This window comes from Bactrocera tryoni, chromosome 4 (assembly GCF_016617805.1).
Source record: "Bactrocera tryoni isolate S06 chromosome 4, CSIRO_BtryS06_freeze2, whole genome shotgun sequence".
Taxonomy (NCBI): Eukaryota; Metazoa; Arthropoda; class Insecta; order Diptera; family Tephritidae; genus Bactrocera; species Bactrocera tryoni.
In genome coordinates this window covers 55,539,984-55,566,091 of record NC_052502.1, presented here as the reverse complement: position 1 = coordinate 55,566,091, position 26,108 = coordinate 55,539,984, and the positions used below count along the sequence as shown (strand labels likewise).

Genomic DNA, 26,108 nt, shown 5'->3' with positions numbered 1-26,108 from the left:
CACGTCGAAATGGCACGTTTCCTGGGCATACCGTTGGATGAATTAGGTTACCACCCTAACGGGACTGGGACAACAACAACAACAATCGGTTCTAACGCATGCAAAGGTGTGGAGATTCAAAAGCTGCTATTTCATATAGAAAAACGCAACGGTTTGGTGTGGTTTGTGGTCCGATGGAATCGTCGGTTTACATTTCTTCAAAAATAATGCCGGTGAGAATTAACCGTCATAGTAAAGCGGACCGTTATCGCGCCATGATAACCGACACTTGATGCCTGAAATTGAAGCTCGTGATCCCACTTCCCACACATCCCATCAATAGATGTATTTATTGAGAATGAGCAGATAATTTCAGGTATTGGTCTGGCGACCAAAATCGTGATATATCACATCATAAGACTTTCCTGTGGGGATATGTAAAGTCTAAAGTCCATCCCGCTTCGATTCGGGCCTTGGGGCAAAACATCACGCATGCCATTCGGCAGTTACTAGTCGAAGTGCTCGAAGAAGTCATCGAAAATTGGACTCAACGGATGGACCATCTGAGACGCAACCGCAGTCAACATTTGAAAGAGATAATCTCCAAAAAATAAACGCGAAGGAATGTTCTTTCGAATGATAATAAACATTCCTCATTAAATTTGAAGTTGCTGTGTGCTTTTTTTTAAAAAGTTGGGAACCTCGAAATGGATCACTTTTTAGTAGGTATTAAGCATGAATTAGGTCTTTATCTATATCGCTCGTATATGCAAATAATGATTTCACTCTCTCGCAAAAGTAAATTCCAAAGGTGTGTCAAATTTTCTTTTGTGCGAGTTTTTAACATTCCACACCAAGCCAAATTCTCGCTCCCAAAGTTGTTATAAATTCGCTTTTCGAATTCGAACAAAATTCAAAAGGTCAACCATTGCAATCTTTGACCTTAATGCTTCTGGCAGCGAGAAGTGGTAATTCACTTTTTTGTATACAGTTATCACTGCTTTTCAGTTTCGGTTGCTGATTTCGCTTTTGAACAACTTCTACTGCTCCAGTTTTTGCACGAGTTAATCAAATGTGTGTGCAACACACGGACGCACGCTGCCAAACCGAGTGCTGCCACAGAGCAAAGTATGAATCCGTTAGAGACAGAGATGGCAAGCAGCTCAAGCGCTCAAAGTATGCGCTAATAATTTGCACAACTTACAACTGAGTTTTGCTGCACTTTCGCCGCTGGCTGCCGACTGCGCCCGAATGCGATTGCGATTGCTACAAAATGTAATTTTATTTTGCATAAGCAATTAAAATGTCAAAACCAGAGTAAAGGCCAATTAATAATTTGCTAGCAATGTAATTAGAGCTGTGCAATTTTCATGGAAATTAATTTAATTCATTTGCATGCTGCCTGCAACAACAACAGCGCACTCGCATGAATGCCAAACTTTCGAGGCAAACAAAGCCAAACGAAAAATAGCGCCTTGCCGCTTAGCACTCGACTTGCCACAAAGTTCCATGCCGCTGCTTGCGGAGCAAAAACATAAAAGCTGCACAACAAAAGCGAAAAACATGAAGAGAAGACGAAGAAGAAGAAGCAGTGGCAGCACGGCAGTGTAAGTGTGTTTTATTGCACGATAATTACATGCAATTTCTAATAATAACACAAAAGCATGCCCAAACTATTATAAAAACACACACACACACACACTCACACACACATGGACACACATGTTTGCTTGAATGTGTGTGTGTTTGGCACATATGAAATGCCGAAAGGTGAATTAAAATACTTCAACTGTACTTCATGTTGCACACTTGAACTTCTTGACACACGACGACCCGGCGCAGCGGGCGGAGGCGTGCGCCTGTTAGTACTGTCGTTGCTGTTGTTGTTATTGTGCCGGCATTTTCGACATTTTCGGCGCTATCAAAGCGCCTTTGCCGACAAATGCAAATTCATGGCAACATTATGCCACATTTTGCAACATAAGCAAAGAAAATTATATTTTCACTGACTGACTTGTTTATTTTCTTTCCTTTTCAGATATTTCATTCCGTTTGCGCGCTTTGCTCCTTTGTTCCTGACGAAATTTCGGTGAGTTAAACAACTTATTTCTGTGTGTATGTAGTGTGGAAAATAAAATATAGAATAAGTGCGCGATATCAAAAGTAGTTGCAACAAGCGTTCGCCTGGCGCCTTGCACTGTTGCAATATGCCGCTACTCAGCTTTTATAGCGCACAAAAACTATACAACCGAAGTATACGTGTAAATTGGTGTGCATATGTGTGCGTGGCAGTATTGTAATGGCTAGAAGCAGCAGCAGCAGCTGCAAACTGTTGCACCAAAAACCAGCAAGCAGCAATAATAACATTACAATGTTGCAGACTTGTAAGCGGCGTGTTGAAAGGCATTCAAGGCAACTATACAAGGGCCTGTAGGCCATTCCAAAGCATTATTTATGTGCGTAAATGTAACTACAAAGCGAAAATGGTGGCCTGCTGTGCTTTCTTGAGTACTCACTCGTTACTTTATAGGACATAGTTTTCAAAATGTGTTTCTTGCAATTAATTGGCAATCACTTTCTTTGATATATCCACATTCCTCATAAACAAAATATCGAGTTAATTTTATATGAAGATATGGTTGCAAGACGAAGCGGCGCTTCCTAGTTGTTCACAAAACCGGGTAAAGATCAGATATTCGACAGTTAAGAGAAAAGAAATAAGTGGGGATCGCGACCTGATTTTTATTGCCTTCATCTATTAAGTCACAACGACCGACTTAGCTCCAGCATAATGATAAATTCCAATATACTGCTAGTTGCTATTGATTCGATGTGATCCCTATTTGAAAACATGGATCCAAGCGTCTTTATCCCTCGTCTGCCGACTACTATGTAGTCAATTAGCGGGTACTATAAAGTTTCAGGCTCACTGTCGCAGAACCGGCAATTTACGCAAGAAGCTAAGCCCATGTTATATAAGTGCTTCTTGAGCTTACAGTGGCCTGTGTCTTCAGCGAGAAGTTTGTCCCTAGGGAGGTTGATTACACATTTCAAACTGCGAAGGTTGTAAGCCAATATTAGCAACTTGTCATAGCGCATGCCTTGAGTTGCTATCAATACCTCTTTCTGACTACTGATTCTTCCTTGCGGAGCAGCTGCTTTATGGTATGAGGCCCCACCGCGATGAAGGGTTCAAGGCCTACCATGTTAGTGAATGCTGCGGAGCGGGCGAACTTATCTTATCCTAAATAGTCTACAACTGCTTCTAAAAATAGCATTCGGGGGTTGATTTCGAGCTGCACGGAACACCAACATAATTTACCTTAGCTAGCTGAAACTCATCTGATCGCTAATACGCAACTAGTGTGAAGTTAGAAAAATCTTTTTTTTCGATTTTTTTCTAGTTTTTACCTTTTAAAATAACAAACTCAAATTTGAAATCGATAACAGTAAGATTCTTAATCTTACAGCATGGATGCCGTGAGCGCAATGGGCTGTTAGCACTTCCACAATTAAGAAGTTCGCATTCTTTTAAAAGCGGGATTTGGGTGCCTGCCCTTGTCAACTCGTTAGCGTTACAATTACCTGCGGTTGCGCAGGGGCACCCATACTAGTCTTATCACAAAGTGACTCGATGCCTTTTATAACGAAGCTCAATAATCTTTAACAGTTCATTTTTAAACTCTTTTTCTCAATACTGCAAATGTTCAAATGTTATTGAGTGATTGTTCGGAGACAAGTGATCTGATCACTATTTTAGATATCCTTATATAGATCTCCATATACCAAAAATCGATTTTTGGCACATCAAAGAGGGTCAAAAATGTTTACAAAATTAATTTTTTCTTGCCAGTTTTGTATCTCATTTCGACCGTGCATCAATGGAAAGACAATACCTTCTATTAGACAACTTTCTTAAGCTTCATCCTATATTGGCTTTGAGCTGACTATGTGGTCTGGACTAGCCAAGGAGTACATAACTTCATTACAAAAGCTTTAGTCTTTTTCCATATTAGACTCGTACGCTTATCCGGATACAGCGGAATCGCCGGAAGAGCACATTTTTCCCTACTTTGTCCCTTTGGAAGCGAGTCGGGTTTCCTATGCCTTCTTGTGTTCTGACATTGGACGTTTGGACCTCCAATGAGCTGAACAAACGCTGGTCAACAAGCAAAACTTGTGCGACTGCGAGATCTTTCTGGTCCAGATTGGACCATAGGAGGTCCTCCGATTTACTGGTTTAGAGCAAATTCAATCTCGCCGCAATTGTAGATGTTCTGACTGCACACTGTCCAATAGGTTCACATGCGGCTTTTGTCAGACTGAGATTAAAATATCTCGGTAGAAACACCTTTGGCGAGCCTAGCGAAGTTGCTTAATAAATTTGTAGTAAACGCAAATCACTTCGGCGTTCTGTCAGGATTGGTGATCCACTTTTAGGAGTCTATGAATAAAGGACGAATTTGATCAGATGAGATCCATCGATATGTCAACCCTACGACCTAACCTATAATAACCGAGGTGTCATCTACGGACAAGGCTGGAATCGTAGCCCGAAAAAATTTACTTTCTACTATAAAAATTTAAATAAAAAATTTTATGCACTAGTTTTTATTTTTTTTATTCCCAAAAATCGCTTTTTGGGTCCATCACAACATGTGTGCCCTTTAAGTCCAAACTTTGGTAGCCTAACCGTTTCACGATATTTTTCCGGTAACACATTGGAATATTGGATGCTACATATACAAGCAACCAATGAGCTATGTATACCCCTGTGTATTAAAGAAGTATGTACTCTCCACTGGAATCTAGCCAATTTCTCAGGAACTATTCTCAAGCTACAAATAGACGAATTACTCAAGTGCTCAGATTATAATTTAAAAGATGGTGGTAAAGAAGGGTTAAAAAAAACATAAATGATTCGTTCTTCACAATTTGGAAAGCTATGAGTTAGAGCTTCTACGTAGTATCTTGAATTCTTCTAGGTACAATTTTGGAATATCTGGTAGCCGATATCGGACCAGTAAAAAATATAACTTCCATACGAACTAGAAGTTTTTATATGGATATATTCTTGAAGTCTCTCTCTATATAGAATACACTGAGGACTAAGTTTTTATCGTCGTCTTCTCCACAAGAAGCTGCTGAAGCTATAGAATATAGCTGCCATATAAAGTCAACGATCGGAATAGAATCAAGTGCTTGTATTGAAAACTTCTTTAACAAAATTTGGCACTGATTCGAAGGTGAAATCTCCGAAGAATTGGTTGAGATCGGAACACTATAATACATAGCTTCCACACAAAAGTCGAAATCAAGTTCTTCTATGGAAAATTTTTATTTGTGAAGATGCAATCGAAGTTAATATTTTTCCTTGTTCAAGTAGCGAAAGATTTTCTCTTGAATGACCGTAATATAGTGTTTATAAGACTGGCTTCGACTTCGTTTTTCAGTGTGTTGTAATTTAAGGTTATATCAATGGTATCGGTGGTGTGACATTCACTTCGTGCTTTAGTACTGCATTTCACGAACCGAAGTTTCACTTATGTAGTTCTAAGTTTGTTCTGGACCTTCTAACCAATATTTACAACAACACTTTCAACTGAACGTTGCACTCACAAGTTTAAGGTTGCCTGCCTAGAGATGGTTATTTCTATTTTCTCCATATTGCGCACGGGATCGGAACACAGTACTTCGTGAGTAGCAGTCACGCACGTCGTGTACTCGTATATAAAATGCTTATCAAGCTTTATGAAAGTGTGTAATTCAACATTTATGTGCAACCAGCATAATCCATCTTGACAAAACTTCACTATTTATCAATGACAGAGTCGCAAGATAAACACGCTAAGTGGCCTACATAACGGCGCCACGTCGCAAGCGCCGAAAGACAGTCTTAGTGGGGCAGCTGCTGCTGGTAATATGTATATTTATAATATTTTTTTTTGCGCTTACGGAAGTAGGTATGAAAATATTTCAGCAAAACTACATGGCAACTCCGCCTGCAGCTTACATAATTTACTTGCATATTTATGCACACCTCTCGCTTTGTGTGTGTGTGTGTTGGTGTTGGTGGTGTGCTTAATGCAGGCGCTCGAGCATTGCCATTGCCTTGCTGGGTTATTTAATTTTCAAGTGGTGCGTGCAATAGTTGATGGCACTTTCTTGCTAACCTGAAATAGTTTGCGAATTTGTGGCTGCAGCAAAAAACGTAAGAAGGGCACTTATTGCATTTTATTGTAGACGAACACAGACGCACACACACATACATGGAGTTAGGCACTCAAGCAGCAATCTGGCGTTGCCGTTGCCGTCTGGCAGGCAAATAGGCAAATGTGCAAACTATGCGCCCGAGCCGAATATGGCGCTGGCGGCAGGAAGTGGCGGCTGGCGTAGGCATGCCGGCTGGTAGTAAAAGTCAGGCCAAGGAGCAATAAGCGAAAGCACTTTCTTTTCGCCACAAGCAAAGCAGAGCCGAGCTGTGCCATGCGGCTTATGTACTCACGCGGCATGCCATTATACCGTTTTTTGTCTGTGTGTCAGTCGAATGGTTGTTGTTGTTGTAGTTTTGTTGTTGTTGTTGTACGTTTTTTATTGTTGTTGTTCGTCTTGTTGTTGTTATTCGTCGTGTTCTTGTTGTTGTTGCTGCTGATGCCGGGCATCTTGAAAATTTTCCATTTGCACCTCGAATGCCTGTTGAACTGTTGCGCCAGTTGCGGCTGCACGTCTGGCAATGCGCATACACACACATACATATTGCCAAATATGTGTGTATGTGTGTATGTGTGTGTGTGTGCGCTTCCTGTTGCATTTGTGTCTTGTACAATAAAATACGTTTCTATATGTTTGTATGTATGTATGTATATGTATGTATATACATATATAAGCGAGTGTCTGTGTGTTTGTGCACAAAAGTGAAAAAGCAATTTATGCATGGCCACAATGCTGTTATCGTTGCATCCGGTTCCGGTTAGGCAAACACACTCACGCCCCAACATACAACCCTGTCCTTTTATGAAAATCTGTGATCGTTTGTGTATGTGTGTACGAGTGCAGCAGTCAGCACCCAAGCTGGATATGCAAATACAATAAATTTTTGCACAAAGTTCAATTGAGCGTAAACGAATTATCCCAACCCGAATTTGTTCAAGTTCACAAACTTGCCTAGCCAGCCAATGTGACCACTTCACTTGGGCGCATGCAGTTTTTTCTCGCACGCCGCCTTCTCACCACTCCCTCGCTCTTGCGCTATTACTCTCTCTCTTTCCCTCTCTATCCTTCTCTGCGCTCGCCTTACGTGTACCGGCAGACAGCTTACCGCTGGCAATCCTCTGCATTTCCAAATTCGACATTTAAGGTTCTATTTGCTTTGGCCTTTCATTGTTTTTGTGTGTTTGTTTTTGTTATTGTTATTATAGAAAGGGTGTAAAAGTGTTGAAAGTTTACAAATTCAATTCACACTTTAAATACATTTGTATACCGCTATACGAGCAATCGTCGTGCACATTCACAACAACAATAACAACAACAAATGTAGTGGCATGACTCTGAGTAATCAAGCGCATGTAGACTCGCCGTACGTACCCTGTACAATAGGTCCTCAAGGCTCAACAGTCAGGCTAATGGGTAATTTTCGAGTGTGTTGTTTGCTGGCCGTATACTTGATATATCGCTTGGGTATTGTGGCCGAAACCCCAAGCCAAGCATGTTGATGTTTAAATTGTCATTAGTGCAACATATGCCAGTACGCCACTTTTTCTCGGCTCATTTTTTCTATGCTTTGTTTTGCTTAAGCACAGGGGTGCATTTTGTAACATTCGGTGATAAAACTTAATTAACGGTAAAAAAAATATCTTTTTTCAACAAAATACCGATGATAAATAATACCAGTGACCAAGACTTACCGATCTAAATGGGATTAGATCTTCCCAGCGTACAATGAATCCCCACATGACACTGGTTACCTCGTTGCATACCCTGCTACCCCTACACATCTGACACCCTTCTCCCTTTGGTCCGACCCTGTTGAAACAGCACGTTTCCTATGCCTACCTATGAACAACGGCAACTTATCTAATCCTTACCATCCTAACTTGAATTAGGTACCCGTTGCAACAACAACAGCAATACCAGTGGCAAACTTTTAAATAGATTTTGTAGAATTAAAGCGCCATTATTTTAAAATTATTTATTTTTTCGAAGCAATATACTATACATAGGTCTAAGAAACCTAATTATCTTTGAAGGCCCTCTAGTTTCTCCATATTCTTGTTGCCTTCTGAAAAAAGTGGATGTGTTGTGAGATTTTCTATTAATGATTCGATTTTGGGTTAGATAGACGCACTGTCCATATAGGTTAGATTATGTTAGGCTATATGACTGATACCTCGACATGGTGGGAATCACACTTATGTCGGTATTCTGCTTGTCACGATTGTCTCATGTCTCTAATTGTCACAATCGTAATTTTGTGACTCTGTGAATCAGGAGTCTCAGTTTGGTATTCTGGCAGATACAGTATAGTATCGGGGCAAAGCAGAATAGCGACATTAGACTATTATATACAGTCCTTCATGAAGCCAGATAAAAAACTGTTGTAGTTGGATAATCCACTTCAATCCGCTAAACCTGACCTACTTCAGACTCTACCACGTAACCACCTGATTAAGTATTACTTCGTGGGAGTGATGATACACCTAAATCTCCTCTATGGCACGGACTGACAAACGCCTAATCTGCTCTATACAAGTATGTCTCAGTTTTGTCATGATTGTGCCTGCCGCTTCGCTGACAGCTTTTCAGTTCTCAGTGGACTGACACTTACATAAGTGTCGTCAAATTTTCCGCCGTAAAACTACCACCGAGTGTAGTTTTAAGTTTTTCCGTTGCACTTAAAAAGCGAGGGCAATAAAAGAATATATGCTCAGAGTCTTTAAAGCACTCTGAACACGTCGGACAATTCGAACTAATGTTGCTCTGAATTCTGTAACAAGTAACTTCTAATCCATGTCTATCCATGTATGTCCGGTATCAGTCTGTGGATCCACCGTCCTTTGAGAGAGGTTTGCCACCGCTGCAGCCATAGTGTTAAGCTTTTGACTCTTTTTTCTCTTTTGGCTGCTATACACGGCTCTGATAACTTGTATACCCGCTCGTATTCATCACCCTGGTAGTTGGATATCAGCAAACAACAAAGCGCCTTAAATCTAACTCAAATCTGCTTAAGTGCTGTATTTCTATTGCCACTTCTTCACCTGGATATCTAAAAGTATGAGATTCGAGGTGTTTCAGCCTTGGTCGGACAAAGGCGGCACATTTGAGAAGGAAGTGCTGAGATGATTCTATGTCACCTTTTTCCAAACAGCTGAAGCAACTAGTATCCGGTAAAATGTTAAATATTATCATATGAATCTCTTTTAGACCAGTTTTGTCCAGTTGAAACTCCTACAAGCATTGAAAGTTATAGTTTACTGTAAACGAAGTGTTCATTGGTTCTCATGCGATTTACCCTAAGCCAGAAGGACCTTTTGTTTGCACAGCTTTTGGTACTTGATCAACGCTATATGAGCTGGTCTGGGGCCTGATAATGCAGGAGTGAACCGCAAGCAGCCAACGGAGATCCTACCCGTTTCCATTCCGCAGTCATTGAAACTGTAGTACATGTCCTAGTAAGCTAATCAGCCTTACAGTTTCCGGCAACACAACTGTTGCCAGGCATCTAAACCAGTCTAATCATGTAGTAACCCGTTGCTAGAGATAGGGAGTCTATACATCACACAGTTAGCGAGGTCAAGGCTAAAATTGCGGTGTGGATAGTACCACTCTGAAGCAGGTTGTGCTCTTAATATCCATATTCTTAGATATAGTTTCCATAAACTCAGTCTAGTCCAACGACAGTAGAATTTATGTAATAGGAACTCAACAGAGTTCTACAAAAATAGTTGGTACATGCTTTACCATAACTGGCATTCATCTGGTAAATGATTAACCGAAGCAATGTGGGGTTTCCTCAGTAGCTATGGCAATTGGTTTTAGAATTAGCGACGTTTTATTAGTAAACTTGAGATAACGGTATATTTTATAAGCACGTAGAGACTTCACACATTTTTACTATTTATTTAAACTTGAAAAGGTATCACTTAATGGGCTACGTACCAATGGCTTAAGTAACAGACTCTAACTGGTATCGTAATAGACCAAAATTGGTCTGTACGTGGCTCATTAGCTTACCAAACTAACTTAACCTAACCTACCCTAAACTTTACTTGATTTAATAGTAATTGAAGTATAATTATCAGCCTCCTATACAAAATTATACACAACCTCAAAACGTTTGCGGGTGTCGTTTATGAGAAATTTCATTCATGTTCCTAATTTTTCTCAGTTGAACGTGGCCTCTTCCCGTCAGTAATGACAAAGTTGCTAGACTTTTTTGCTGACTGTTTTATATGCCTTAACGAAGATCAAGTCACTTGTATTCACTTAGAAAATTTTAAAGCAGAATTGTAATTACCAAAGTTACAAGTTTTAGTGTTGCAAGCCACATCTTCAGAATGAGTAAAGAACCATTTTATTAATATGTAATCTATGATTAACTCCACCAATGCCTTTTCTATAACTAGAAAGTAACTTGACGTTTTTAATTATTTTTCAAAGCTCTCTAAATATATTTTGCTCAATAAATCTAATCAAACAAGGACTCTAAAGGAAAGATATGGCTGAAGAAGGCTGGTAAACTTCAGAAGAAAGATATGGCTGAAGCAGGCTGATAAATTTCAGCCATATCATTGATCAGGCAACATCAATTTGTTTCTTCGCAGAGAGCATAACGGAGCTACGAAATTATTCACTGATGTTTCGAAGTCAAGTAGGCAGGACTGACTACCTTTCTTTGTCTCGATTCATATATTCTTATTAATGTTGCTTAAGTTTATATTAAAAGCTGATTATCTTTAAATACTTCGAATTACTAAATATTAACTGATCTATTAATCTTCAATAAAATTAATGAATGTAGAATTTTTCATCTATACGTGTCATCATATATCCGGATTTCTGAACTTTGGTTCTTAGAGTTTTTGGAAACTTATCTTAGGTACCACAAGATCCCTGTTAGCATCGACCGCTAAATCTGACCTATCTTAAGAGTAATACCATTCCACCGTTAAGTAAAAATTGGCTTTCGCAATATTTTCTCTGAACTTACTTCGATTTCTCTTGCTATCAAAAGGCCATAGAAAGGCCCATACAAAATAATTGAGGATTTGCACTGTGATCTATGGTCTATTATGCCCTCTCCTATAGCACATATGGTCACAAAGGTTCAGCACTCTGAATAATTCCAGAATTGATTCTAGAGCCTTGAGCTTGCTTCTACAAATTGCTGGTCTTCTGGAGTTTCCTGTTCCATGTTGTAAAACCGGCGGGACTATGCCCCTGTTGGACAAGTTCTTCCTGAGCTTGCAGTGCCCTGTATAGAGCGCGAAAAGAAAACGAAGTTTGTCACTTGGGAGGTTGATCATGTATCTAAACCTTGCCAGGTTGTAACTCTCAGTAGTACGTTCGCGTGGCGCATTCCTGCTGCCTGCTGGCAGTGCCGTTCTCTCCCCACTCTCTCCTCCGTGCGGAGCAACTCCTTTATGGTGTGTTGCCCCACCACAATGCATGGTTGTGACCCCATCATAATGGAAGCAGCCGCAGAGCGAACTAGTTCGTCGAAGAGCGCATAGATGAACTTAATTCAATTTTTGACGAGAATTTTTGATCAGGGTTTATCGATGGTATGGTGAGTTCAATCGAGGTCGCAGATTACGCCAAGATGATTTTTCGGGAAGGTCGTCCAAAATTTGTTGTTGTTCCGGTATAAAAGGCAATCTACGTAGCTCTCTGCTTGGAGATAACCTTATGGAGCTAACTGAACTGAGTGCTTACATTTTCTTTGAAATATCGCCTTAAAATATTAGTAGACTGTGTTTGAGGGTATTGATTATCGAAAAATCTAAAGAAAAAATCGAAAATCGAATAAAATCGAGAATGAAAAAAATCAAAAAACGAAAAAAATCAAAAATTGGAAAAAATCGAAGAAAAATCAAAAATCAAGAATCGGAAAAAATCAAAAAATGAAAAACACAAAACAAAAAAATATCGATTTTAAAACATTTCGCACCTGCCGTGCCCTTAAGTCCAATATGGACGATTCTTTGCTGAAAGATTAAAGTATGAATTGTAGTGGAGGAGGAATTCGTGGTGCATTTACTATTTAAAAATAGTTTTTATTACAGTTTATTATTTTTCTAAAGCTATAAATTCTAGTCATTAATTTTAAAATTTTCACAGTTTTTTTTATTGGAGTTTCATGACTTCCTCAAACACTTAAAACTCGAGAAATAGTCATTAAATTAAAAAGCGCTTAAAATGTCCAAAATTTGGAAAACTATTAAATTATTTAATTTTTATGAATTTTTAATGCCACTCGCATGAATTAAAACACACTGTTGCCTGCATACATGCAAATCCAGAGTCAGTCTATATTCCACTGATAGTGGCAACGCTTGTTGCATGCGCATTTAAATATTTATGTGTCTGGCTGTCCGGTCAATCTGCCTTAAAACAATACACTCGCACCGTTTTACTAGTGTAGCTGTGTGCTAGCGCCTTGTAGGTGTACGTGTGTGTGCGAGTGTAGTTGTGTTCGGGTGTGTGGGTGTGTGTGTGCGGGACAATTAATAGCCTGCGTCTAACCATTGATTATGCATGTAAGTCACGCATTTCCAGACGCCCATTTGTAGCAACACCTGCGCTCGCTGCGGCTACCGCACCACCGGCTTTTCCTGCCACAAGTTCTCGTACTTTCACCACACTTTACAATTGCCTTTGCGCTTTATGCTTTGCGCCTTGTCTTTTGTTCCTTGCAAGTGTTTGTGTGGAAATTTGCATGTCTGTGTGTGTGTTGTTATGCGCGCCTGTGTGCGTGTTGAGTAAGCAAATATAAGCACGTAAATATTTATTACGATATCAAAGTACATATTAATTTATATAGTGGTCATATAAATTTATTAGACTTTAGAATGAATGAGTTGGCCTTAATTGGCTAGGCGTTGCACTGTGCTGTGTGGCAACAAAGCGAACGCATGCCGGCCACATATTCAGCGCATTTAATGCATTAAAAATTGAGTCGTTATAAAGTGTATATATGTATGTATGTGTCGAAAATGCCGGTTTGCAAAATATGTTTGACATTTGAGCTGTAAAAGAGGCATTTCATGATTTATGTGCGAAATGCAAAATTTGAAAAACAAACATATTTCTATATTTACTTAAGAGGTGTTATGTGGCATATTGTTTGTTTTTGCAATTTTTCGGAACTAATAAACTTATTTATGCTTCACTTATTACGAATTCTACTTTCCACTTGAGTAATTTCTTTTGCAAATTCACTTGCCTCATACAATATTTACTTGTCACTTGATAAGTTTTTGCTCTGCCACTCCAAGTATTTAAACATTTTCAATTCACTGCGCTCTCAAATGGCCATTATACGGAGAGTGTCGTTTAAAATAATAGCACTAAAAGGCGTTAAATGACTTTTTGTATTGAAAAGAAGAATTTAGTGCTAAAAACTTAATTGTATCTAAAAAATCTGAAAATCTGTTGTATAGTAGCAACAAAATTTCTTACAAGAACTTGGCTTTGAACGTTCGGTTTGTATGACAGCTATATGATATAGTCGTCCGATCTGAAAAATTTCTTCGTAGATTACACCATTGTCTTAGGTTATAATTCGTGTAGAATTTCTCGAAGATATCTCTTAAAATAAAATACTTTTCCAAACAAGAACTTAATTTTGATCGTTCAGTTTGTATGTCAGCTATATGCTATAGTTGCCCGATCTATACTATTCCTTCGGAGATTACAGCGATATATTGAGTTATAATCTATGTCAAGTTTCATGAAGATATCTCGTCCAATAAAAAAGTTTTCCTTACAAGAACTGCATTCCGAAAAATTTCTGCGGAGATTACAGCGGTACCTTGGATAAAAGTACACAGGCCAATTTTCGTGAAGATATCTCTTAAAATAAAATAGTCTTCCATACAAAATTTGATTTTCATGGATCAGTTAGTATTGCAGCTATATGCTATAGTTGCCCGATCCGCACAATTTCTTGGGAGATTGCAGCAAAGTCCCGGAGAATAATTTATGCCAAATTTCGTGAAGAGATATCTCTTTAAAAAAATAGTTTTCTGTACAAGGACTTGATTTTCATCGATCAGTTAGTATCGTGACGTCATAACTTTAGACCTTCTCTCTTAGCTCCTTGAATCTTGCATTAGAAGCAGAACTTCTTCTCGGAAAGATAACTTTTCTCCAGAATGAAAATCTTGCTATTCTGAATAAGAGAAAGCCTGTTTCGGTATCAAGGATCTTTCTGTATCAGATATGGGATTTTTCTGAGTAAGCATGGCTACTTGACTTTAGACCTTCTCTCATAGTTGCTTGTTGTTACTCTTTAAATAATCCGTGTTTCAGAGAGTTGATGTTGCTTCAGAAGCGGAATGTTGCACTAGGTTTCAGAAAGATAACTTTTTTCCACAAATAATATCTTGCTTGTGTAAGGCGACCTTACTTTAGAAAATGAACCTTTTTCCAGAAATCCGGAAAAGGAGATCCAAACCTGAATCCTTACTCAGGAACCAGCTTCAACAAGAGAACTTTACTTCGAATGGAGAATTTTTCTAAATAGAAATGACTGCATGAGCTTAGACCTTCTTTTTAGTTTTCTTTGCTAATTCTTTCAAGAAGAATCGCTTTTGTAAGTTCAGTGTCAAGCTTAAATGGGTCGCGTTCACAAAAGCTTTAAGTAAAAGCTTATGAACTCTTTATACCCTGAACAGGGTGCTTCAGTTTTTGAGTTATCGATCTGAAATTTTGCAGCCGTCCTTCTCACACCAAGAAGCTAAGCTGCTCATTTATCGAAACAGCCGATATCTGATCACTACAGCATATAGCTGTCATACAAACTGAACGATCCCAATTAAGTGCTTGTATGGAAAACTTTTTCATTTGACGAGATATCTTCACGAAATTTAGTATAATTTATTTCTATAAGGTAGGGCTACAATCTCCCAAGAAATTGTTTAGATCGGACAACTATAGCATATAGCTGCCATACAAACAGTCTAATGAAAGTTCTTGTAAGAAATATTTTGTAATTGTGAAGGGTATTACAGCTTCGATGTAGCCGCGGTTGACCTATTGCCTTGTTTGCTTAAAAAGCCTTGCCATATATTCCAAGCACGGAAAAACAATCAGTAACCATATTGCTATTTTTATTACCGCCACTGTATATTGTAAATCTACTCGAGCTTTGTGTTACAGTTTTGTGCATTTTCTAAAAGTATTCATTTATTTATTTATTTAACTGCATATTCTCAGTTGTCGCTGCATATGCGAGCTGTGTAATATGACGAGTGCAAAGATTTTTACGAGTGTGCTTGTGTGTTTGTGGGAAACACGCCCTTGCCCCGGTTGGACGGTCGACACCTAAAAATGAACTCGTCATCCGTCGGCAACTATACATTTAAATCCGCATACAAAAACGAAAAACTTGTTGACAGTGTTGACATTCATTAATTGCAAATAAATTTGTGTGCAAATGTATGCATAACACTGCACGCACACACACACACTCACACGCCAGCGCATTCGTTGGCTTACAACGGCAGCGGCAGCAGCAGCAGCAGCAGCCCAACGGGGGTGATGGACCATAAATTATACAACGCTGACAGCAACAGAAACACGACACAACAAATACCCGCTCGTGCTGCATATTGCAACAACAACAACAACAACAACAATAACGAAAGTATACAGGAAAAGTGCAGCAACTGGAACTTTTGTGTGTGTTACTTTTTTAAGTTTTGACATGCACAAAAGTAAATGTTGTGACACTGCAACATGCACTGCGCTGCAACGGACACACATACACTTGCATACTCGCAACATGCAACTTGCAACTCATATTTGCATTCACACCCTCCTCCGCACACACTTAGCCGCATGCACTTGGCAGTAGAGCTCACGTTGGCTGTCTTAGGGGGTCGTCTGGCAAAAATTTTGCATAAAATTTATGTTGGAAATTATTTATGAAAGGGTAACACAGTATCACATTTATTTCCCCGCTCTTTTCCTTTCCTTTCCTTTTCGCCCTCCTCCAGCTTAGACATCCCAACAGCTCGCTGGCATTATTTTTTTATTAATTCTAGCAGCGCGCAAATAGAGAAAGTGCAAATGCAAATATGCGAGTTAGTTGCAGCGCATATAATAAACAAATACCGTTAACCCTGTAACCTGCTTTCGAAGTGGGTAAGGATTATGAGCATAAAATTACATTTTTACTCGCAAATAAATTTATTTACTGCTTTCGCCTTGGAAAATTTTTGGAAAAGACACAAGTTGATGTGAAAAAATTCGCTGCATGCCACATAATGCAACAATATTGTGGCATGGTGTCATCTAATGTAATAAATGTACGAAAAGCGAAACAAAAATTACTTTTTCTCTTTTGAATAACCATTAAAGGCGTTGCAAGTGATAAATATTAGCTTGATGGCTTCTTTTCACTGTGCAGCTCTAAAAATTTGTTTTTTTATAAATTTTTTTCAGCGAGCTTTCACGCTTTCACTAAAGAAAGCTCAATTAACCTAATCACACAAAAATGAACTCTTACTTACAAGTCAGCGTGGTTAATAAATATCTTTTAACGAGCTATGAAGCTTTTACTAAAGAAAGCTCAATGAACGTGTCAGAAGCCAACATAAGTACGAAAATTAAACATATTTTGCGTGAAGTGAGCGCGAATAAAAGCCATCTTGAAACGAGCTTTCAAGCTTTTACTAAATAAAGCTCAAGTAGCAAGCCAGAAGCCAACATAACCACAAAAGCTTTGGCGAGCTTTCACTAATGCTCAATAACTCTATATGAAGTCAACATAATTACACCAATGAAAACTATTACATAAAAATTCCACTATAAAAATTAAAAAGTATGCTTGAAACACGAATAACTTTCTTTATCAAGCTTCATTGACAATTTTCTGAGACATCAAAGTTTTAATCAGCTAGTAAACACAAATAAAACCCACATTTTATCTCTATTTTGAAACGAGCTTTCAAGCTTTCACTAAAAAGCTCATCTAGCAAGGCAGAAGCCAAGAAAATCACAAAAATTAAAAATACTGTACGTGAAGGCGGCGCAATTAAAAAACAGTTGTAGGCAAGCTTTCAAGCTTTCACTAAAGGAAGCTCAATAAATGTGTCTGAAGTTTATGTAAATACACGAATGAAAACGATTATATGAAAACTTCAACTAAAAAATGTTGAATTAATGTGCTTGAAACACGAATAACTTTCAAGTGAAAGCTTTATCAAGCTTCATTGAAAATTTTCTGAGACATCAAAGTTTTAATCAATTAATAAACAGATATGAAACCCTAATTTTATTTATGTTTATTCGTATTTGAGTGAAGTGGGGGCGAATAAAAAATATCTTTAAGTGAGCTTTCAAGCTTTCATTAAAAAAAACTTAATTTGTCAATCACAAAAATTAGAACTATAATATGTGAATGGGCGCGATTAAATAATATGTATATGGTATTAAAACAAGATTTCAAGCTTTCACTGAAAAGTCTCAATTAAGCTTTCACAACCTTCATTGGAATTTTTCTGAGGCTTCAAAATTTTAATGTACTAGAAGTAGGATCTAAAAATCCATACGGGATCGTTGGAAAACAAGCTCAACCACAGCTAATTATAGCTTGGCGCCGATTTTGGAGACCTATCTCCCTTCGTTACTTCTGTCAACGATTTTTTGCGGCTCAACATACAAAAATTGATGTCTGAATCTGCGCTATCTCAGTTTTGAGAAGCTCCACTGGCTGGTACTAGCTATTTTAATACCGTTTGAGGTAATTTCAGTTCTATTCATAATGAACCAAATATTTCAAAATATACCCTGCAATACCTAAAACTCATTTAGCAACAAAAGCTATAATCTAACTAGCACATAAAAATATCTCGCTTCCATCAAATGCACCAGTAACTAGAAAAAAGTGACTTAACAAGCTCCAACTGCCAATAACTTTCTTTGCGCTTATTACATACGCCGTTTTCATATGAAATCTATCGCCCATCAGCAAGTTGACAAGCTGTAAACAGCACACACACAATATGTCCGCATAAAGATATCCAAACCAATGTACGTATATTTGTATCTAATTGCGTCCCTTTCGTTATGGCTTTCATAAAAATCAATTTATCACTAGCAATAGCTGATTCGTTATGTCAAAGCTTCATTAATCCATAGGCTAATGTCACAATCAGCGGATATATGCTTTGTTGCGACGCAGTACGACACTTTTACTAACCCATGCGGGGATACTTGCTTACGTGTCATCTTAAGAACCCGACCGACCGTGTTGTTTGCTTTTAAATGTATTCAAAACTTTTCTATCGTCGATATGTTTATACTAAGCCACTATGCTTAGGAAGTACGTATGTTTTTACGGCATATAATATTTGCTTGGATTTTCTTTAGGTCGGGTCGGTAGTTATATTGGCAGTACTTAGACGGATAATAATCCGGGTCCGTTCCGGTTACTTAGACCCGACTGTCGTGGGAACGCTTTTTCGGCTTTAGCTCTTTGCTTTTAATGTTAGCACCTCGGACACACATGAGCTAATCTCCATATTTTTCCGTTAGCTATCGAAAATCATGAAACTCATTCCACAGTTTGCGAAACTGCTATGATTCCTCTATTAAAAACTCACTGTCTGTAATTATATCCGTAATTGAACTCTAACCTAGCATAACTTTAATGAAAGAAGTTCTAAATTTTGTACTTTGCAACGCTCCATCATTGCCAATCTGAAGCTCTTTATTTTACCTTGGGTGCTAAAGCCTTATAGAAATAGAAATCTTCTGTTGGAGATCCGTTTTTTTAATAGTATTCATTACATGCGATCTGTTTTTAGTACAAAATAAGTCCTACTTTCCTAGAAACTTAAAGCACGAGCACTACCACTTCGTTTCAAACTAAGCTTTCATGCTATTTAATTCTCAATTAACTTGTTGGACTATCACTTTTTTGGTTTCAAATTACAAGACTTTCAAATCGATCTCACCGTTCTCTAGTAACGGGGTTTTCAATGAGAGCTCTACAATTTTTTTTTAATAAATAAAAACGGGCTTGGGTTATCACTGTAATTCTTTATACCTGTGAAAGCACATTCGATGCCATTATGTATGGACTTGATTCCTTTTACATGACCACCACGGGCACGCTTGCAAAAGTTCAGACGCTGAACCCACTTTTCGACGGGTTTCAAACATAAATCGGCCGATACTGCTGCAATTGCACGTTCGATATTCTTACGAAGTTCATAGTTCATCAATCGTCGCTGGTTTGTTGGCATAGACCATAGACTTGACGTTGCCCCACAGGAAATAGTATAAAGACGTCAAATCGCACAACCGAGAGGACCAATTGACTCGGCCATTTCGGGAGATAACACGTTCACCAAACTTGGTTTTATATATTGTCCAAGTCTATATCAACCAATTCGCTCCATAAATACTCGGTTATCATTGAGCGATAGCGATTCACGGAAGTAGTACGGCCCAATGACGCCGACGGCCCATAAACCGCACCAAACTATAATTTTTTCGAGATGCAATGGTGACTCATGCAGTACGTGTGAGTTGCTACCTGACCAAGAACGCATATTCTGCTTATTGACGAAGTCATTCAGCCAGAAGCGAGCCTCATAGCTGAAGATGATTTTTCGATGAAAATCCGGATAATTTTCAAGTTCATGCTCAGCCCGATTCACGAACATACGACGATTCTGGTGAACAAATGGCTGCAGTTCTTGCGTCAATTTGATCTTGTAAGGATGAAGCGAAGATCTTTTTGCAAAATTCGCCACACAGAAATACAAAACGTTTGAAAACGACGTGTGAGAGTCTGATTTGGGTCTTCCTCAATTGTTGCGCGAGCGGCAGCAATATTCTCGACACTACGGGCACTTCTTTGTCTCACTGGCACCGGAACATTTTGTATTGTGCATGTGGATTCAAGTTTTTCCACAAGACTCTCAATTGTTGATCTAACAGGATGATTATGACGACCATAAATTGGACGTAGCGCTCTTAAAGTTGAAGCCACTGACTCCGAAATTCAGTAATAAACTTTAATAACTTCGACTCGTTGTTGGATCGTATATCTTTCCATGATGAAATGGCAAACCTTACTGAAGAGAAATTTCAAAAGAGCGGGAAAAAATTTGGCGTCGTTTGCTATCTCTATTGGTCTGCTTTTCTAGCGTCTCTATTGAAAACCTGTTACAGGAAATAGTCCCTCAGTTTTTGAGATATCGATCAGAAATTTTGCTGAGGCCCTTTTCTCTCAAAGAAATTGCTCATTTGTCGAAACGGCCGTTATTATATCACTATAGCATAGTACTGTCTTTTAAACTGAACGATCGAAATCAAATGCTTGTATGGAAAATCTTTTCACTTGACGAGAAATCTTCACGAAATTTAACATAGGATATTATCCTAGGCAATCACATATTCTCCGAAGAAATTGTTCAAATCGGAATTCTAAAGCATTGAAATGTTAACTTTTTTCGAGTTTTATTTTTGTTTCGAAATAATAATTTATTTCCAAATTGGCAAAGACACGTTGCTTCACGTTTTTTTGGCGACCCACACTAATTCAGCCATCACGATAGATAAACAAACATTGTTAGACGTCTAAAAATGCAATTGCAGGAAAATGTTTTATTCATTTGTCATTCGTTCGTAAAAGTTGTCATTCAATGGCATTACACGACTGCCAAACAAGAACACACACACACACCCACAGCGGCAGCTATACAGCGACGCGCAAAAAAACAGATAAAGAAGGCGTGGCTGTTACCGAGCTTTTCACGCTGTTTCTGGACACTAAGCCGCACACACACACAGGCATGCAGTGAGGTTGTGTGTGTGTATGTGTGGGTGTTTGAGTTTATTAGAGAGACCGCCAGATCAAGCGGATGTGGACTCACATGCATGCACATGGTTAAAAGCAGCATGATCTGTTGACGTTTACAGCGCCTGTGTGTGGTCCTGCAATGTTCATCCGTCATGGCAGCACAACTTTGTGACAAATTCTCGTTAATTTCAGAATTTAATGAAACGCAGAAACACATTTGGCAGCCGTGACGACAGCACAAACGCAGCACATCAACGGCAATGGCAGCAGCAACAACAACAACAACAAGCAACAAATGCGACAACAGCGGCAGCAATGACAACATGACATATGCCACCGGCAGACGGACAGACAGACAGATAGATAGATAGATATTCGCATTCGCAGCGAACGCATTGACATTTCTAAATATATAATATAATACATTTGTTTATTCGTCTGCATGTGTGTGTGTGTGTGTCTGTGTGTTGACGCTCTCGCATATGCATTGATATTATTATAAAAATTTGCGGAGAAACTGGCGAAAGAAATAAAAGGAAATGAAGGAAGTTTCGTGTTGCTTGGCATGTGCAGGCCGTCCACACAAACACACACTCAAGTGTTATTTCATACATACATAAACATATACAGGCACATATGTAGAGCGTATTTATAGCCGAAGTTGAGATTACAGAAATCGCTGCAAAAATATGCAAAGCAATTCAACGAAAATTTGTTCAGCTGAATTTTTACATGCCGAAATTTGCATACATACGAGCGTGTTGCCGACGGTGGCGGGTAAACCACCAGTGCAGAAGTCATAACAAGCTCATAAATGGACTAGTTTGCTCATGGACACATATATATCTTGATATTCTGACTTTTTGCGCATTAAGTTAAGATTCCCTACATATTTTAGTCGAAATAACGGTGGAATAAACGTTTTTGTGGATATTAAAGGCAGACCAGAATCTCAAAATTGGACAACAGCATATAATGCGAGGTTAAAGAGTGTATTTTATTGTCTATACAACCTTTATGGGTGGCCCATTTCGGGGTTCCCTACTTTTTTAAAGAAAAAATACAGAAACATCATTCGAATGAACATTAATTGGCATTTATCTTTTGATGATTGTCTCTTTCAAATGTTGGTCGCGGCTACGTCTCAGATGGTCCATCCGTTGTAACCAATTTTTAATGACTCGTTCGACCATTTCGACTGGTAACTGGCGAATCACACACGTGATGTTTTGCTCCAAGGCCTAAACCAAAGCGGGATTATTCGCATAGACTTTAGATTATATATATCCTCACAGGAATACGTCTAACGGTGTGATATTACAAAATCTTAGTGGCCAATCGACCACCCCAAAATGTGAAATTATCTGCTGACCGAAGTGTTCTCTCATCCATTGGTTGATGCGATGTGTGGGAAGTGAGGCCGTCCTGTTGAAACCAGATATAGCCGAGATCACGAGCTTCAACTTCAGGCATCAAATAGTCGGTTATCATGGCGCGATAACGGTCGCCATTAACGGTTCTTTCTGTGCCGTTCTCAGCGTCATCATTTTTGAAGAAATGTAGACAGATGATACCACCGGCCCACAAACCACACCAAATCGTAATTTTTTCTGGATGAATTGACAGCTCTTGAACCTCAGGTTGAAGTCTTCTGGCTACTCTTCGTCCCAAATGCGGCAATTTTTATTCTTTACATACCCATTGAGGCGGAAATGGACCTCGTCGCTGAACAAAAGTTGGCTCGAAAACGTCGCATCTTCTTGGAACTAGTCAAGAGCCCATATAGCGAAGTGATGTGCCTTGGGAAGGTCTAGCGGCTTCAGTACGTCAGTCCGAGTTTCTGCGAACGTCGCTGAATCGAATTTCCACGGCCTCCGTGTATACTCTCAGCTACGGCTGCCACATTTTCTTCACTGCGTGCTGGACGTGGTTTATTCGTTCGAATATTATCCCATAATGAATCCTGGGTCTCAAGTTGGGTGAAGGCTTTCCGAATAGTACGCTCAGTAGGGCGTTTATGTTGGCCATAAGTTGAGTGAAGCGCGTGAAACACACTCTTTACAGAAACATGATGAAATGCCAAACAATACTGAACAAAAATAACATGACAGCTTGAGTACCTCTTGGATCACTTATTATAACAAACTACTATAATTTCGCGAAGATATCTCGACAAAAAAAAAAGATTTCTAGACAAGGACTTGAGTTTGCTCGGTTTGTTTATATTGCTCCTATTTGTTTTACATAGTTGTCCGGTATTTGCGGTTTCGACATATAAGCAGATTCTTAAGAAAAAAAGTTAAAATCCCAATAGAGATCAGCTTAGAACGCCGACCGGTTTTGGTACCCAAAACTTTGATATAATAGATCATAAGGCCCTTATAAATCGACAAAGCGCTGTTAGCCCATCACAAATTTGTTGAGCCGGCTTGTGTTAGTTTCGGCCAACGATAAGACTACCGAGATGTTTCAGCCTCAGTCTTGCAAAGACTGGATAAGGGATGAGGAAGTGCCTGGATGTTTCCTCTATATAGATTTGGTAATTTGCATCCAAAAAGCTCTTAGGTTTACACATAAATGCTTACTGGGCAGTGTCCACTATTATTGTGGCAAGATGATCTTTGATAAGGATTACTAGTTCAGTACATCGCCTGCGTCCTACTCTTGGCCACTGGGATCTCAGTCCCATTTCGATGTTAACGGGGCAAGGGCGTCCCCTCTGGTTAGCTCATCTTGCACCCAAATGAGTCTGATAATGAAGTAACTTGATGCCATTTCTAGTGATGACAGACACTCTTTAATTGGCTTTGACCGCACAATTAGAAGAAAAGGACGTGTACAAAACTCCAGATCAATCGATCAAAAATTTAGGGACTAGTTCGGTTACATACAGACAGACTGACGAACTGGCAGTCGAAAGCGACTTAACTGACCATATATATTCACATTATAGAGTCTCTGACGTTTCCATCTGGGTGTTACAAACTTTGTGGCAAATGTACTCTGTTAAGGGTATAATTTGATATGCTCTTAAATGTAGTTACCGGTTCTCATTTTCTAATTTTGAAGGAACTCGTCTGCAAGTTACCATACTTTGTGGTTATATTTTCGTCCGCTTTTATGGTCAGTCTCTTCATATTCCCGAGCTCCGGTCTTTTATCTCATGTTCGTAAAATACTCTTTCCAATATTCACCTCCCTTCAATTTTGCAGCGACGTTGGAGTCTTATCTAACTTCTACTTATATAGTACTTGATATATGGCGTATAGCGTTTTCCCCGTTCGTCCGCAGAGCAAAACAGAAGTCACCCAATTCCGATATAATATTTGGCTTTATTACTTATTTACTATTAGTTGAGATCACTTGAGTTACTAGACGAAAATTTTGAAATGACCATATAATACATATAATACATTGGTTGCAGCCAGATGAGGATCCCTGTCAGTGCTCCTCAGACAATTTGCAGCAGAAGCGTACCTATGACGATGCCATAAGTTTTATCTTTGTGTCGAGACTCGAGTATTTATAGCTTGGAGCATCGACGAACTCAATTAGGCTTAGTATGTTGCCAGTTGTCGTTGTTGCTGTTTCGTGGATGTCGAATTCTCGGTTTTGTCCAACCAAAGAGACTTTTCAGTTTGATTTCGGCATTGAAATCATCACATTTAGTTCCGATCTCGTTTCTAGAAAGAATCTTTGATCGGTTGGGGCTTCTCTTCGTTGAGTTGTAAGCGCAAAATAACGAGCTTCTGAAGAATCTTCAATGGTTTTTCTTGATCTAGGACACTTTTGAATCGAAATTAAAACCAATTTTTGAGCAACTTTTTCAGTCAGTTGGTACAAAAGTTAAACCACGTTTAAGCACCCCGAAAGTTTACCAAACATTTTATGACAAACTTTTAGCGTGATTAAACAGTTAGGACTATATTGTTGCAACAACTCTTCTGCTATTTTCAAATCAATATAAATGCCGACGTTATATGAAATCCACAGACACAATGAACTAGCGGTACAATAGCGCCCCAAGTATTATAAAAAATACAAGCACAAACAAATTGGCTTCCGTTGTTGTTGTTGTTGTGAATTTTTTCCTTTTCTGGCAATCTACAATTACAAAGGTCGTCATAAGATTGATAATATATGGCTCTTTCATGATTATATAGGCCGCAAGAGAACACCATTTATTAGGAAATTTTCCTTTCGGTTTCTTTTTTTGGGGGCCTCAAAGCCAAGCCTCTTTCGCACAGCTCTAATTTCCATCAATATTAAGTTGCAGGCTAAATTTTGTTGTTGTTTTTGTATTTCTATTTCTTCGCACATTGGCTTGTGTGTGGGTGTGTGTGTGGCGCTCATTGATTGCTGTGCTCTCTTTAAAGCGACGGCATCTTCGTTGATTGCAACCCATTCTAAACTAACTGGAACATATGCATGGACGCACACACACACGCACACATATGTATATGCAGGAAAAGGCAAACTTGCCTAGACGCTGCCAATTCAATTTCTTCAATTTCGCACCCACTTCTTTCAGCTGGTCACAGGGTTAAGAAAAGTAAAATTTTTTCTTGCTCCAACAATATTTCCCTAGCAGCATTACGAAACGAAGTGACGCCGACGCCGACGTCGACAAAATCTTTGCAATTTTCTTGTTATGTAGCAGCGCAACACAAAGGCGCCACACACCGATCCACATGCATTTATATAAGAGTTCACACACAGGCACAGACGGTCGAGAGGACAAGGATGAGCCGTGCGCTGTACTTGCAACTTGGCTGAGCTAAGCGGGCAATATCCTTTTCAATCTCGTCATGCATACGTTTCCATTTTTGTACGCTCGTTACGAGTATGTTGCAGCATTTTGTTGTTGTTACTGTTGGTCTTGCTGTTGCGGCAGGATTGACTGAAAGATTGGCTATGCGGCTGCCCATCTTCGTCAGTTGCGTCTTTTCGCAAACTCAGCACGGCGCCACAACACATGTGGCATCTACATTGTCGCACAAGCAGACATGTGGCGGCCGGGTGGTTGGCTGGCAGGCTGGCAGGCAGGCAGGCAGGCGGACGCGTATCCTGTCAACAAACTCTTACGAGAGAA

The 26,108-nt window shown here is 39.1% G+C and overlaps 1 protein-coding gene across 4 annotated transcripts in view; it reads left to right on the top strand.

Annotated features, from left to right (window-relative positions):
- LOC120773994 (homeobox protein prospero-like) overlaps positions 1 to 26,108 on the top strand; it is a 265,699-nt gene that overhangs the window by 185,553 nt on the left and 54,038 nt on the right. For all 4 annotated transcript variants that reach the window (XM_040103263.1, XM_040103262.1, XM_040103260.1 and 1 more), the window contains one exon: positions 2,018 to 2,068. The gene's annotated coding sequence lies outside the window, so the exon portion shown is untranslated. The remainder of the gene's footprint in view (positions 1 to 2,017; positions 2,069 to 26,108) is intronic.